General features: G+C 49.0%; 1 pseudogene; it reads right to left on the bottom strand.

Moving 5' to 3' along the window:
* Nucleotides 1–608: 608 nt before the first annotated feature.
* Nucleotides 609–7,732, bottom strand: LOC109746811 (amine oxidase [copper-containing] alpha 2, peroxisomal-like; annotated as a pseudogene).
* Between the last annotated feature and the right edge of the window lie 251 nt (nt 7,733–7,983).

Genomic DNA, 7,983 nt, shown 5'->3' with positions numbered 1-7,983 from the left:
GGGGGGAGGTTGCAGGCGGCGTGGCGCGAGGGAGACGAGGAGAGAGGTCCACCGCGGCGTGGTCTGAGGGGCGTCAGTGATGTGGGCGGGGCGGCGAGGTCTGAGGGAGGGAGAGGGAGAGGAGAGGGCGGGGCGAGCGGGGGCATCCAAACGGGGCGGGGCGGATCGGGGCCGCGCGGGGCGGGGCGACGAGGACTGAGGGAGGGAGAGGGAGAGGAGAGGGCGAGGCGATGCGGGCGGGGCGGCGGCGATGCGGGCGGGGCAGCGAGGACTGAGGGAGGGAGAGGGAGAGGAGAGGGCGGGCGGCGAGGACGAGGGAGGGGGCGCGAGTGCGGGCTGGGGAGCGGCTCTCATTGACATAATCCGGTGTAGGTGTAGGGAGCTGACTCAGGTCATCTCCACGCGGGCCGTCGCCTTTTATACACCCCTAGGCGAAATTACGAAAATGCCCTCGGCGGCCACCCAATTTTACAGGCGGTGGCACGAAACGGGGGGTAACTATTCATTCCAGTAGTAACTTTTTTTATCCGACGGACGAGGTCTTCCAAGAGCAATATCCAACAGTCCAGAACGCATCAAGCAAACCGATCCGACGGCCGAGAGTCGCTGATCTCTGAGGAGGCTTGCAGGAGCTTTCATCTCTTATTTCTGGATGTCCAGCGCACAACCTTTGTTACAGCTGGATGATGAAGTCTCCTAAAAAAAAGCTGGATGATGAAGTGAGCAGCTAGTAGTATGTAGGAACAATCTAGTACTCAATCTAATCGACTGACCGAATTTTACTGGTTACTGACCCAAATGAAAAAATCAGTTAACTTTCACGTAGCCTGTCCTTTTTTTTGCTGATCTGTTGCGGGTTCCAGAGCTCTGGGAATTCAATCGGGATCGCACGGCGTATCATCTGGAATCACCGGTGCACGAGCAGTTCACGAGAGGCGGCTGGTCAAGCCCAGGCGGTCTCGTTGTGAGCAACGGGTTCCTCTCGAAGAAGTTGGCCGGCCGGAGCTCGAACCCGCCGCTGACCGTGGGCATGACCGGGAAGTCATCCTGGTACGGGATGTGGTGGATGCCCACCGTGTACCACAGCACGATGTCCTCGTTCCGTATCCCCCTGTCCCTCTCGCTCCAGGCGGCCAGGCCGTCGTCGCCGGTGCTCTGGTCGGCGTACAGCCCGGGCGCCCACTTCTCCGCCTTGCTGTACGGCGTCACCCGCACCTGCTTCTTGCAGTAGCTGGCGCGCCTCTGCGGGTAGTCGTCGTCGTCCAGCACCGACGCCGCCGTCGCGCCGCCCGGGACGACCCGGTACCCGACCTCGTTGCCCATCCGGGTCCGCTTGTTGGGGTTGACGACCAGCAGGTCGGCCGGCGCGGCGTTCACGTCCACCTGCGCGTCCGCCTCGGTCTCGGCCACCTCCCGGCGCACCGTCCAGTAGCTCCTCCTCGGCGTGCCGGCCTCGTTGCGCTTGGTGGCGATGGTGTTCTTGACGAAGGAGTTGTTGGTGCCGTCGACGTCGAGGTCCAGGTGGTACGTGACGTAGTGGTCGTGGTAGACGGCGAGGATGTTCTCCGCCACCAGCGTGCCGTGCGCGTCCTCCGTGATCTGGTCCGCGTGCGTGTAGGCCGTCCCCTTCACCTCCAGGAGGCCGGTCAGAGACACCTGCAACGCATCGATCGAATTTGATTGCTTCTGTCCTTCGGTTGATTCGATTTGCATCGGAAGAGATAGATTGATCATTATCATATTCATACCGTGAATTTGATGGAGCCGCTGGTCTTGAACTCCCAGTCCAGTATAGTCGTAGTTCCCGCACGAGACCACCATCCTCACAACCAAGCTCACGTCAGGCCGGACCTCCGTGATCTGCATCAGCCCAAGCGCGTCAGAGGATCGGTCATATTCATGCGCGCCAATGGAGCAGGGCCGGTTGGTTACCAGTCGGTCGGGGAAGCCGGCCTCGGTGTGGCGCCACGCGACGTCGCCGGCGTACCGCTCGAAGACGCAGATCATGTTCTTGTTCTCGACGGGCTTGCCGTCCTGCCCGGCGTAGTAGCCGTCCAAGTAGGCGGCGTTGGCCGGGCAGTCGGCGCCGGGCTGGAGCGGGAAGGCCCAGAGCCCCAGGCCGTACTCGCCGGCGTCCAGGAACGTGCGGTAGTACCATTCCTCCACCGGGTCCATGTACGGCACGAAGACCTCCGACACGAACCCGCGGTAGAGCACCCGCCGCCGCGCGCCGGCATCGGCGTCGTGGATGGAGGCCAGTGAGATGACCGTGCCGGCGCGCACGTCAAAGCCCACGTGGAACTCCCAGTTGGCCCACCTGTGGTAGGAGCAAGCTAGACCGATCAGGGAAGTGTCTATTTCTTTTTTGAAAAGGACTGATTGTCGTGTCATCTTATCTGGTAGTACTAGCTCATATATTTTTACATGCCAAACAACTTTGAAAACTTCAAATAAAATCCAGTAATAGTGGGCTTAGAAAAATATTTCCACCCTAAATATGTTTTGTAGAAAAGAATTTAACACAAAAAGCATGTCTACGATGGTTCCCTATAAAGAAAGCCAATAGGTTTTGCCACGGTTGAGAAAATAGAAAAGAGAGAGGGTGATCCAACAGATTCCCTCACCCCCGTCGGCTGCGAGAGGAAGAGGAACCGTGGATCTTGTCCCGCGTCAGTCGATAGTCTATGTTTTTTCAATTAGGGTCTTTGGTTGTCCATGGCTTCGGCTCCCGCGGTGGCAAATAAGGTTTCTTCAGATATTCCCACGATGGTGACTCTCGTTGTTGGATATGAGAGGCAATGTTTGTGTTGTCTGGACTATTTAAGATATGGGCGGATGCTTTGTGCGTGTTGGCCGTTGTGTTAGTGTGATAATGCAGACTTCTAATGTTGGCATCGAGCATGGCTCACGACATGTGGAGGTGTCTCTCCGGCAGATCTTCTTGGATCTGGTTGATTCTGGTCTCTGGTGGTTCCAGCCGGATTTGGCTAGTGCTCGTGGTCTTTAGAATATCTGCAGGCCCTCTTCAACGTTTCGTTTCTCCGAGGCGGTAATTTGCTATGTAGATCGTGACACCGTCGGCATCTCCTTGTGTACATCGATGACTTTCCGGTCTACATCGATGACTTTCCGGCCGCCGATTTTACAAGCTTTTGTCTTAAACAAGTTTGCTTCGTCGAGACGGGGGCCTAGAGATGGCAAGGAGCTTTCCTCACGACACACCGTCGGTGCATGCAGAAGGAAGAAGACTTCGACACCCCTCAGGATTTAGATGTATTTTTGTTTTTGTGTAAGGGCGTGTTTGTATGAACCTGTAATTCTGAATATATGGCCTTAGGCATTTCCGCAAAAAGGCCAATAGGTTTTAATAGAAAAAATTGAATTGTATGAACATTCGTTATTAATAAAATTTGATATTCATGTTAATACACTCTTTTGCGAAGACTTCAGTCAAGGTTTGAACATTTTTAGACATGCCCGTAATTTTTTAACCATTCAGAAATATACAACCAGATGGAAAAGAATGCTTTCAATCCAGTTTTTAGTTAAAATAATTTTCTTTATTTGACATCCTGAAACTTGGTTTTTTTTACATTAAAATTCCACACTATAGAGGGGGTTAATTCACACACTTTCGTATAATGGTCACTTTGGTATCTAAAGTTGTAAAATACATAAAACTAGTGCTCAAACTTGCATCAACATACAAATGCGGTGCCTTCCTTCCATATGCGTCCGCTTTGATCGTATCATGGCTCGTGTGGCACTTACCCACTGTCAGGAGGTGGGAGTTGGGAGAGGGGACCTGGTTGACCTGGGCGTAGTGGATTTTTGCAGCAAACCTCCTCATTTTTTATAACTCTTATTTCTAATGTATCATCGTGTTCTTATCGGTGTGTCTATTTCGTTGTATAGTTCTTATTTCTAAGTCATCAACAGAAAAAACATAAATTGGGGAGTTGCTAATTTTAGAGATTACGTGCAACTAACTATTTCTCGGTCGATCATTGAGAAATATCAATCCCAGCCAGACAATGAGACAAGCCATAAACCACCTTGAGTGGTTTTAATGCATTCAACTAATTTAGGACATAGTGAGTAGGTTGGTAGTGTATCATGAGTCAAGACTGGTGATTAGTTCTTTTTTGAAAAATCAGGGGGGGCCTCCCCGCCTGAATATATTTCTCAAGTTTGTAACCCATCGTGACTGGTGATTAGTGAAAGCCGTTATCTTTTTCCACTGTAATCTACAGTACTATCCGTCATTGTCATCGTGGCCTCGTGCACACCGTGTGCGTGTTTTGCCCCAATGTTATTATTGTTTTTTCAGATTTGAACCAGCAACGAATCATTTTGCAGTGACCAGAGCAACAGAAAATGTGAGACTCTGTCCTCAAAAAAGAAAGAAATAAAAGAAAATGTCACACTCGCGCAAGTTGCTGTCCCCTGTCCACATGCTAAAATTAAGAGGTAATATCACCGGAAGTCACAGAACTCGCGTCACATGTTCAGTTTGGTGTTAAAACTTCAAAAATACGGTTTTGTGGTCACCTAACTTGACTCAAGCGTGCAGATACGGTCATAGTACGCGTATGCGGGTATGTCCATGTGTATGGCCCCACTTGTCGGTGACTAATGGCGCGAGGCGCAACGTATTTTTACACAAAACACCCAATGTTTATTTATTTGCGGAAAAAGTCAACCATATTGATGCATTTTTTCACAAAAACACCTTCACTCTTTTAATTTACAGAAAACAAGACCACAATACTGCACATATATGTGAAAGTTAACAATAAAAAACATATGCCAGGACTCACAACCTAATTTTTAACACGAGAATGCAAATGCAAAAATTAACACCAAAAAAGCATCCACGGACGTATATGTATTAAACTAGGACACATGTATGTGGAGCTTAAATGGCCTACAGATACTACGGCCTATTCTGTCCGTGCTATTTTTGTAAACATATAAACATATGGACGCGGAGTTTCTGCACCCGAGCTCAAATGAGCTCGGGTGAACAGTAAAATCAAAACTAAATCAAAAAAATCTAATTTTTTTTTGAGAAACATTGACAAAAGTTCTAAGTGCTTGCAAAAATTCGTCATGAAATCACATTCCTAGAAGGCATGGCAAAAAAAAACCAGTACTCTGAAAAAGCTACTTTCAAAAGCATTTTGAAGCACTGAATTTGTTTTTTTTTTGCCACGCCTTACAGGATTGTGATTTCATGATGAATTTTTGCAGGCACTTAGAACTTTTGTCAATGTTTCTCTTAAAAAAATTGGAAATTTTTGAATTTTTTTGTTCGATTTTACTGTTCACCAAGCTCAAATGAGCTCGGGAGCAGAAAGGCACTTTCGTAAACATGTGTACTATATAATTGTGCATATTGCATATTTGTATTCAAAATTACAATTTAAAAAATATTATTTTAATTATAGGAGCATTTCAATAATTATATATACTCACACTTGTATAATTTAATGTTTGTATAGTTAGAAATATTAATATTTTAGAATTTAAACTGTTAATATGAATATTCAGCCGTGGCTAATATTTTAGTTATATAATTTTTTGAATATAAGTCATGAATATTTCTTTTACACAAGTGAATAGTCATGAATATTTAGTAAATGTTTGTGTTCATCGTTTTGTATAATATAAATATAAGCCGCAAGTTTATATATTTTGGATTCATTAAACATATTTATCTAATAAACATTTTAAATGTCCAAATTAACTAAATATTTTTTACATAATACACAGATTTATATTCAAAGGTTTTATTTACAAATGATCCTTTGCATGTATTGTATTTTTAACACAAAAATATTTGAACCTAATTTTATAAAAAATGGTTTACAAATATCTGAAATGTTTTTATTACTTACGTTTTACTAAGTATTAAATGCATAACACACAGTTTTATATTTAAATGTTTTTATCTATTAATCGTCTTCTGTATATATAATATTTTTAACACAGAAATATGTGAATGTAACTCTGTTACTTTTTTAAGGGGTTCGTAACTTTATTACTTTGTTTGGAGACACTCGCAACTTTATTACTTTTTTTATGAGATCCCCAACTTTATTACTTTTTTTGAGACACTGCAACTTTATTACTTATGTTTTACAAATTATCTTTAGAAAAATAGCGCGCACAAAATGGTTTATAGTATCTGCGGCCCAATTTCACATGAGTCGTCGTCAAGTACATATAAGCTGCTTATATCCATATAAAATAATCTGACTAGAATGTTGTATTGGCGAGACTGTTTTGTGTTAAATAATTGTTGGTGGGTTCGAGCCCCGTGCACACTTTTTTGTTGGTTAATTTTCGCATATATGTACCGTACCATGGTCCCGCTTTTCTGTAAATAAAAAATATGAGGATAACTTGTGCAAAAAATGTGTCGCTGTGGTTGATGTTTTCCACAATTTTTTTAGAGTCTTCTGTGTGAAAGTACATCACGCCCAGCGCCATTAGTCACTGACAAGTGTGGCCATACACATGGATACGTCCGCATATGCGTAGTGTGACCGTATCTGCACGCTTGAGTCAAGTTATATGACCGCAAAACTGTATTTTTAAAGTTCTAGCATCAAACTGAACGTGCAACGCAAGTTGTTCTATGTCTTCTGGTAATATTGCTTTAAAAAAAGCCAGCAGCGAGATTTTGATGTTGATTTTGGTACAGTACACCACGTGCGTGCAGTAAAAAAACGAGGCACGAGAGTTACCTGACGAAGTGGCCGTCGATGTCGAAGCCCCTGCCCTCCGGCTGCACCACCGTGCCGGGCGCCGGTGCGCGCCCGGCGTAGGGCGGCCCGGCCTTGCCGGCCCGGTAGTCCGTCCCCTCGGCCTTGGGCACCGGGAGCAGCACCCTGTCCCTGTACCCGACGATGGCCATCCGGTCGAGGTCCACCACGAGCGTGACGCCCTCCAGCGGCCGCGCGTAGAAGTTGGCCGTCGCCCCTGCCACGAAGCACAGCAGCTTCACCACCCTCCGCTCCTCCCCCGGGAGGTCACCCCCGAACCACCCGACGGGGAACACGGCGCAGAGGACGTCGGCCATGTCCACGCCGCGGCGGCGCACGGACTCGACGAACGGCGGGTGCGCGGGCGGCAGCGCCACCGCCGCGAACTGCTCGTCCAGCGTGAGCGTCGGGAAGCCGGCCCCGCGGTGGACGGCGTGCGCGAGGACGGACGGCGCGGCGGCGTCGGTGACGTCGACGCGGAGCTCGTGGGACTGCCCGCCGGCGCGCGCGACGACGAAGGCGCGGCGCGGCAGGGCGGAGCGGGAGGAGGAGGTGGAGTTGCCGTAGGCGTAGGACAGGACGTCGGCCTTGTCGGGCTCGTCGAGGCCGACGTAGTGGAAGGTGAGCGGGCGGGCCGGGACCAGCGGCGAGGCGAGCACGGCCGCGCGCACGGCGGTGAGCTCCGCGGGGGAGAGGGGGTCGAGCGGGTGCGGATGATGGGCGGACGCTGCGGCGGCGGTGAGGATGGAGACGGCGGCCAGGAGGAGCGGGAGCATTGCGTGGAGCGGCGTCCGGGCGGCCGGCTCGGCGCGAGCTGAGGTCTGGATGAAGGAGAGGAGCATCGTCGATCCTATACGTTGCCGTGCTGCTGAATCGGAAATGAACAGCAATGTCGACCGCGTGGCAAAACGTGGTTAGCACTTGAGCAAACAAGGTCGCGGCATTGCTGACAGGTGAGCGGTGCTGGATAAGGTGTGTCGGATCAGATTTTCCTTTCATTTCATTTCAAAATAAAAATAAAAAAGCGGGAATAGCCTCTGCATTTGATGCCCTTGGCTATATGTCACCGTCGGATCAGATATACGTCCCGTTTTTCGCTGCTGACCACCGAAACGTGACAGACTGCAGGCCAGAGCGATTCAATCAATCAGAGGTAGACAGCGCTAAAAACGTACTGCCGGCGCTGCACGAAGTGGCCCCCGCATCGACCGCG

The sequence above is a fragment of the Aegilops tauschii genome, chromosome 4 (assembly GCF_002575655.3).
Source record: "Aegilops tauschii subsp. strangulata cultivar AL8/78 chromosome 4, Aet v6.0, whole genome shotgun sequence".
Lineage (NCBI taxonomy): Eukaryota > Viridiplantae > Streptophyta > Magnoliopsida > Poales > Poaceae > Aegilops > Aegilops tauschii.
Note: the sequence above shows the minus strand (reverse complement) of the source record. Positions and strands in the feature narration are given on the sequence as shown.